Here is a 9,672-nt window from a genome sequence, read left to right as displayed (position 1 = left end):
AAAACTGATTATAATAATATTTCGCGTTCAAACTTTTACACAATATTTTACAAACTTACAATACCGCTTATTTTACATATAGCATGAAATATAGCACACAATAAATTTGATACAAGATGGTTGTGAAGATAATTCTAGCTAGTACACAAGTCGTTCAGCAAAGGCAATAAAGACACGTAATTCATACGTCCAGAAACAAGTCATGCATTCTGGTTTTACTAGGATTACTTCCCATCCTTGGTCTTGTGGAACATAACCGTTATGGCCGTTGATAAGACAGCGTGTTGTAACGTCGTCAAAGGGACGAGGGTTACTTAATGTCCAACAGTCCCGTAACAATCTAAAAACCTCATTTCTTACCCCAATTACCGACTCCGTCACTTGTGGGAACGTTTTGTTTAATAGTTGTAGCCCGATGTTCTTGTTCTCACTTTGGTGAGAAGCGAACAATACTAATCCGTAAGCATAACATGCTTCTTTATGTTGCATGTTAGCCGCTTTTTCTAAATCACGAAGTCCAATATTCGGATATATTGAGTCAAAATAATTTCTTAACCCATTGCGTAAAATAGCATTTGGGTTCCCCGCAATATATGCGTCAAAGTAAACACATCGTAACTTATGGATTTCCCAATGTGATATCCCCCATCTTTCGAACGAAAGCCTTTTATAAACCAAGGCATTCTTGGAACGTTCTTCGAATGTCTTACAAACTGATCTCGCCTTAAATAGTTATGCCAAATAATTCTGACCGACTCTTGAAAAGATTTCATCAATCATGTCTCTGGGTAGGTCTCTTAAAATATTGGATTGTCTATCCATTTTGTGTTTTTATACTGTAAAATAGACAAGAGTTAGATTCATAAAAAAATACTTATTAATATAAGCAATTTTTACATATATCATAAAGCATAAGCACACTATATTACATATATTACACCACACAAATACAACTATCTTATTCCGACTCGCTTGTTTCTTCTTCTTTGGTTTTGGATCGTTTTGCCAAGTTTCTAGGGATATATGATGTTCCCCTAATACGAGCCGTCGTTTTCCACATTGGTTTAGAAAAACCTGGTGGTTTAGAGGTTCCCGGGTCATTGTTACAACTTAAGGACTTCGGGGGTTGACGATACATATAAAGTTCATCGGGGTTGGAATTAGATTTCTCTATTTTTATGCCCTTTCCCTTATTATTTTCTTTTGCCTTTTTAAATTCAGTTGGGGTAATTTCTATAACATCATCGGAATTCTCGTCGGAATCCGATTCATCGGAGAATTGGTAATCCTCCCAATATTTTGCTTCCTTGGCGGAAACACCATTGACCATAATTAACCTTGGTCGGTTGGTTGAGGATTTTCTTTTACTTAACCGTTTTATTATTTCCCCCACCGGTTCTATTTCTTCATCCGGTTCCGATTCTTCTTCCGGTTCCGATTCTTCTTCCGGTTCCGACTCTTCTTCCGGTTCCTCTTCGGGAACTTGTGAATCAGTCCACGAATCATTCCAATTTACATTTAATTCTTCATTATTATTAGGTGAGTCAATGGGACTTGTTCTAGAGGTAGACATCTATCACATAATATCAAACGCGTTAAGAGATTAATATATCACATAATATTCATATGTTAAAAATATATAGTTTCCAACAAAATTTGTTAAGCAATCATTTTTCAAGTAAACACGGTCGAAGTCCAGACTCACTAATGCATCCTAACAAACTCGATAAGACACACTAATGCAAAATTCTGGTTCTCTAAGACCAACGCTCGGATACCAACTGAAATGTCCCGTTCTTATTGATTAAAAACGTTCCATATTAATTGATTTCGTTGCGAGGTTTTGACCTCTATATGAGACGTTTTTCAAAGACTGCATTCATTTTAAAATAAACCATAACCTTTATTTCATCAATAAAGGTTTAAAAAGCTTTACGTAGATTATCAAATAATGATAATATAAAATATCCTGTTTACACACGACCATTACATAATGGTTTACAATACAAATATGTTACAACAAAATAAGTTTCTTGAATGCAGTTTTTACACAATATCATACAAGCATGGACTCCAAATCTCGTCCTTATTTAAGTATGCGACAGCGAAAGCTCTTAATAATCACCTGAGAATAAACATGCTTAAAACGTCAACAAAAATGTTGGTGAGTTATAGGTTTAACCTATATATATCAAATCATAATAATAGACCACAAGATTTCATATTTTAATACACATCCCATACATAGAGATAAAAATCATTCATATGGTGAACACTTGGTAACCGACATTAACAAGATGCATATATAAGAATATCCCCATCATTCCGGGACACCGTTCGGATATGATATAAATTTCGAAGTACTAAAGCATCCGGTACTTTGGATGGAGTTTGTTAGGCCCAATAGATCTATCTTTAGGATTCGCGTCAATTAGGGTGTCTGTTCCCTAATCCTTAGATTACCAGACTTAATAAAAAGGGGCATATTCGATTTCGATAATTCAACCATAGAATGTAGTTTCACGTACTTGTGTCTATTTTGTAAATCATTTATAAAACCTGCATGTATTCTCATCCCAAAAATATTAGATTTTAAAAGTGGGACTATAACTCACTTTCACATATTTTTTACTTCGTCGGGAAGTAAGACTTGGCCACTGGTTGATTCACGAACCTATAACAATATATACATATATATCAAAGTATGTTCAAAATATATTTACAACACTTTTAATATATTTTGATGTTTTAAGTTTATTAAGTCAGCTGTCCTCGTTAGTAACCTACAACTAGTTGTCCACAGTTAGATGTACAGAAATAAATCGATAAATATTATCTTGAATCAATCCACGACCCAGTGTATACGTATCTCAGTATTGATCACAACTCAAACTATATATATTTTGGAATCAACCTCAACCCTGTATAGCTAACTCCAACATTCACATATAGAGTGTCTATGGTTGTTCCGAAATATATATAGATGTGTCGACATGATAGGTCGAAACATTGTATACGTGTCTATGGTATCTCAAGATTACATAATATACAATACAAGTTGATTAAGTTATGGTTGGAATAGATTTGTTACCAATTTTCACGTTGCTAAAATGAGAAAAATTATCCAATCTTGTTTTACCCATAACTTCTTCATTTTAAATCCGTTTTGAGTGAATCAAATTGCTATGGTTTCATATTGAACTATATTTTATGAATATAAACAGAAAAAGTATAGGTTTATAATCGGAAAAATAAGTTACAAGTCATTTTTGTAAAGGTAGTCATTTCAGTCGAAAGAACGACGTCTAGATGACCATTTTAGAAAACATACTTCCACTTTGAGTTTAACCATAATTTTTGGATATAGTTTCATGTTCTTAATAAAAATCATTTTATCAGAATAACAACTTTTAAATCAAAGTTTATCATAGTTTTTAATTAACTAACCCAAAACAGCCCGCGGTGTTACTACGACGGCGTAAATCCGGTTTTACGGTGTTTTTCGTGTTTCCAGGTTTTAAATCATTAAGTTAGCATATCATATAGATATAGAACATGTGTTTAGTTGATTTTAAAAGTCAAGTTAGACGGATTAACTTTTGTTTGAGAACAAGTTTAGAATTAACTAAACTATGTTCTAGTGATTACAAGTTTAAACCTTCGAATAAGATAGCTTAATATATATGAATCGAATGATGTTATGAACATCATTACTACCTTAAGTTCCTTGGATAAACCTACTGGAAAACAGAAAAAAGGATCTAGCTTCAACAGATCCTTGGATGGCTCGAAGTTCTTGAAGCAGAATCATGACACGAAAACAAGTTCAAGTAAGATCATCACTTGAAATAAGATTGTTATAGTTATAGAAATTGAACCAAAGTTTAAATATGATTATTACCTTGTATTAGAATGATAACATACTGTAAGAAACAATGATTTATTGAGGTTGGATGATCACCTTACAAGATTGGAAGTGAGCTAGCAAACTTGAAAGTATTCTTGATTTTATGTAACTAGAACTTGTAGAATATATGAAGAACACTTAGAACTTGAAGATAGAACTTGAGAGAGATCAATTAGATGAAGATAATTGAAGAATGAAAGTGTTTGTAGGTGTTTTTGGTCGTTGGTGTATGGATTAGATATAAAGGATACGTAATTTTGTTTTCATGTAAATAAGTCATGAATGATTACTCATATTTTTGTAATTTTATGAGATATTTCATGCTAGTTGCCAAATGATAGTTCCCACATGTGTTAGGTGACTCACATGGGCTGCTAAGAACTGATCATTGGAGTGTATATACCAATAGTACATACATCTAAAAGCTGTGTATTGTACGAGTACGAATACGGGTGCATACGAGTAGAATTGTTGATGAAACTGAACGAGAATGTAATTGTAAACATTTTTGTTAAGTAGAAGTATTTTGATAAGTGTATTGAAGTCTTTCAAAAGTGTATAAATACATATTAAAACACTACATGTATATACATTTTAACTGAGTCGTTAAGTCATCGTTAGTCGTTACATGTAAGTGTTGTTTTGAAACCTTTAGGTTAACGATCTTGTTAAATGTTGTTAACCCAATGTTTATAATATCAAATGAGATTTTAAATTATTATATTATCATGATATTATCATGTATGAATATCTCTTAATATGATATATATACATTAAATGTCTTTACAACGATAATCGTTACATATATGTCTCGTTTAAAAATCATTAAGTTAGTATTCTTGTTTTTACATATTTAGTTCGTTGTTAATATACTTAATGATATGTTTACTTATCATAGTATCATGTTAACTATATATATATCCATATATATGTCATCATATAGTTTTTACAAGTTTTAACGTTCGTGAATCACCGGTCAACTTGGGTGGTCAATTGTCTATATGAAACATATTTCAATTAATCAGGTCTTAACAAGTTTGATTGCTTAACATGTTGGAAACATTTAATCATGTAAATATCAATCTCAATTAATATATATAAACATGGAAAAGTTCGGGTCACTACATAGTTAGCTTAGCTTTTATTTTCCGGAGGACATTCCGGCGAGTCCCTGCGATCTCGGGCAAATTTCTTCGGCCTTTTCAGGTTTTTATCCGAAACGCTTATGTTTTGAATTAAACATATATTCTTACCTTTTATAGTTACCTTTCAATTATACAACCAAGTGACATACTTTTCACTGCTCGAAGAGAACACTGAGAGTCTACAGATAAGTAGGTCTGCGTAATTGGCTCATCCAACCAGATCTACATCATTCCAAACATAGCCTTAACATAAGCATAATTACTTTTTCCTAACCCAAAACTAATATTTTGGTCAACATTTCCCTGATCTGCATACTCCGGATATCCTTCCACTTTATTTACTTTTCCAAACTTAGGACCATTAGCTTAAACCAACTACTATCCTTTATCTAGGTAATTTAAATAAAAGACAAGTATCCACTTGATCTTCAATTCGTTAATCCATTCAAAAATACGACCCTAGTTTAAATAACACCTTCTACACCTTAGAGTAAAAGAAAATTTAGGCCCCGCACAATATAAATAAACAAAACCACTGTATGCTACCTTGATCAACTGAACCTGACTTCCTGCGGTCAACCAGCACTGCACTAACAAAACCGCCCATTTTGGCTGTATCTTTGTAGTCGTATCAAGGAGCATCATCCTTGCGTAGTGTATCAATCAGAGAAATTTTATCTGAAATAAAGTCCGGAAGATTTGATAGATCATGTTGCTTATTATAGAACTTTTCGCCATCGGTAGGAACATCCTGCATAATCTCGAAATCCTTGAGCGGATAACAATAATTTATACCCAGAAGGTTGAAGAATACCTCATCATTCACAAAGTTGAAGTTTGCGTAGAATTATCGAATGAGTAATGGATAGGTTGGACCGTTTAGAGTAAGAAATGATATCCATTTGAGTTTCTCAAATTGCCCTATGAGTTCAAGCATTTGAGTGTGAGCAACTCTTCTTCCTTCAGCAATTTTTCTGCCAGAAAGAAATTCAATGTTGTAAGCAATTCTTTCTTCTGGATCCGATGGTGGATCGTATGAGTCTTTTCTTTTTGCTTCAACATTTTTACTCTTTATTTTTTCCATTTCCTGCAAAATGACACTTTCAATTAATTCAAAGTGTACATGTATTTCAATTGTAGGCTACGTGTTTTGTAAACTTTAATTATCATCAACACTTAAGTGTTTTGATGTTAATGTACTTCACATTTTCACTCTCAATTAGTGTCAATGAGTTTGCAACTATATTATGATTTTCAAAAAGTTCATATGTGTTTTAGATTCTTAAGATCATCATTAACACAAACATAATTTGATATCTAACATTATCACACTCAATTTGCAACAATGTAGTTTATATCACAAGAACAATGATTCGATGAAAATCTAACCTAGATGTATAATGAACCCTAGAATTGTTCAACATTAAATTAATGCATAGATAGACATCACTACAATCGTTTCTAAGTTGTTTTCAAGAACAATTTGATTGTTTGCATCAATTTAGGTTTAGAGACATTCTAGTTAGGATTTCTTCACAAGATTAGTGAAGAGTTCATCATACAAACACAATTGAATGATAGGAAATCAAGGAACAATCATACCAAAAGTAGGAACTGAAGTGGAGAGAATGTGTGTTCTTCAACGTGCGGTCGATCTTCTTAGCCGTGCAGAGAGTTTTAGTTTTGTATTGATTTTGAATGGAATGAAAAATGAAGGTTTTATTCAATTAAAAAACAGTGTCAGACCGTGCATGGTCGAGATACGGTCAACCACCGTGGCCTTGGCTGTGGAGGAAAATCTTCTAGAAGATTAGAACAGGTGTATGCGGTCGAGTCTGCGGTCAGCCGTGCTTTAGCCGGAATCTCCTTATGCAGAATTTCTTCACTTCTTCTTCTTTTGAGCGCGTTTTAACGATTCTTAGGTTCTATAGAATACTTGAGGACAAGTTTTCTTTTCCTAACATTGAATGATCACATCCACCCGATGTTTCATCATCAATGACACGTAATATACTATATATATATATATATATATATATATATATATATATATATATATATATATATATATATATATATATATATATATACAATTACACATATAGTATACACAAAACACATTAACTTGTATTTAGCATGCAATTTATAGTTTCGTATAAACATACAATCCTAATACAAGTAGATTTCCTTCAACATTCCTTTTGAAATCATTTTCAAAAACAATTTTTCATTTGTATGAAAAACCTTCTATTATTTTAAAGTAGTTTGAAAAGGTTATTCTAATTGGCATTTTGATCATTGGCTTTGATTGATTTTAAGGTTACCCAATCCTTGACTTACCCTTCCATTGAATTGCTAGTTTGGCCCATTATTCCCATGTTTTCAATTTTCCTAATAATAGACAATGGATTTTGATTACGTGATTTGTATTTGCTAGAGTCGTGACGGAAATTCATTTCAAATTTATCTTTTGATGAATTATAAATAGTTGTCTCTTCAAGTTTTATTTTCAAAGAATTGTTTTCATTAATTAGAACTTGGTTAAGTTGATTAACTTTGTGTAATTCTTTTTCTGAAAGTTTTACTTTGTCACGACTACTATCATATAAAAATTTGATAGTTTTGTAATCATTTAGCAATTCTTCATAATTAGATGGATAGAATACATGTACCTCATTGCATTCCATGCTTGAGACATCATCTTCTTTGTAGGGAGATTCACCTCTTCTTCACTTTGACCATCTTAATTACACTTTAAAATGTTGTTCTTCATTTAGCCTTAATTTGTCACTAAGTAATCTTTAATTATAATTAGTGTTCTAGTGACATTAGCTTATGTGTGTTGGTACTTGGTGATCATCTTAAGAATGTCTAGACAAGTTTTAAGATCACAAGTTATTGATTAACACTTATGTGTTATGCTAATCATGGTTAAATTATCATTAAGGTGTAATTAAGCGTGATTAACCAAGATTAAAGTTTTTATGATCAAAACTCAATTGAGTATGGAGGGGGCATCTATTCTAAGCGTGTTGAGAAAGGTTTCATGAATTATAGATATCGGGAAGTAGTCAAACTAAATTTGGTCAAAAATGGTGACAGTGAAATCTACGGTCGCACTACGGTTGACCGTGGTGATGACCGTGCAACTTGTTTTCACAAAACTGCGTTGCAGATTCAGTATGGGCTTCTACGGTCAGGTATACGATCGACCGTACCTTTGACCGTGTAACTTTAATGATCTTCATTTTCATTCTAAGTTTTGTTTGATTTGGTCATTTGCAAGATCAAGTATGGATTAGTGAACTTGTGTGTTTTATGTTAAGATTTCAATCATAACTTATGCATATGTATGTGTGATCATCAAAACATATTCTTTAGTTAAGCATCATACTTAACTTTTTCGGTTAGTCCATTAACCAACATTCAACCAATTATATCAATCCGGTTTTAGGATTTCTGCTTTTCATAACAACATACACAGAAAACATAACATTCTCACAGAATTTGCCGAACTATTCCAGTGAGTCCCCTTATGATGAACAAAAATATGGACCATACATAATTTGATCTCTTCTTGCTTAAAATCAAATTGCATTCTTGTCTTATTCCAATTAAGATTTCGTGCAACTCGAGGCATGAAAGGGTCGAAATACTTAATTTGGAAAACATTTTTCGATTCAAGAATTAATCAGGGATTATCAATCTGCAACCTGTGTTATAACAAAAAAGTCAATTGAATGTTAATAACAACTACAACATTGTTATGGAATTTTTATAATCAAAGTTTGTTGTCAAGAATAATTACAAAAGAAATATTGCCACTTGGTTAATGTTTATATTTATATTAATATTAATAATAAATTATAATTAATACACTTGGTTAATGTTTATATTTATATTAATATTAATAATAAATTATAATTAATACTCCGTAATTAATAATTAATAATAAATTATAACTAATATTTAAAAAAATACTTAACTTGCATTTGAATAGCTAAAAAGTAAACGCGAAGCACATGTGGTCAGTATTTGGTTTAGAATTGTTTAACCCAAAAACCAAATTGAAAGAAATCGAATTTGAAAAATGGTTTTTGGATCGAGTAAAACTGAAACCGAATTTGAATTCGATTTTCGGTTTTGAAAATTATAAATCCAGTTAAAACGAAAATCGAATTCAAAACCGAATTCAAAAATTTTAATATATATCTAACGAATAGATGGCCTACATTATATTTATGTTATTCAACTTATTACGTTCATCTTCTTAATTTGAAAATAGTAAACGTCACAATTAAACTGTAAATATTAATAAATCATCGAATTCTTGATAATTTAATAATACGTCATTGTTTTAGGTTGTAAATAACTAAGACATCAGTAACGTACCAATTAAACTACCATGGTTTTGAATTTTTTCATGATTTTCGGTTTTAACCGAGACCGAACCGAATTTGATTTAGATTTTCGGTTTCGGTTCGGTTTTCATTTTGAATTCGGGTTTTGGTTCGGTTTTGCTTAAACAAATTTCAAAACCAAATGCACCGAAAACCGAACCGATGAACACTCGTGGAGACTGATTTATTGCCACTTGGTTGTTTATTTATATTAATATTA

Source organism: Rutidosis leptorrhynchoides, chromosome 4 (genome assembly GCF_046630445.1).
Source record: "Rutidosis leptorrhynchoides isolate AG116_Rl617_1_P2 chromosome 4, CSIRO_AGI_Rlap_v1, whole genome shotgun sequence".
Taxonomy (NCBI): Eukaryota; Viridiplantae; Streptophyta; class Magnoliopsida; order Asterales; family Asteraceae; genus Rutidosis; species Rutidosis leptorrhynchoides.
This window is presented reverse-complemented; position numbering follows the sequence as displayed.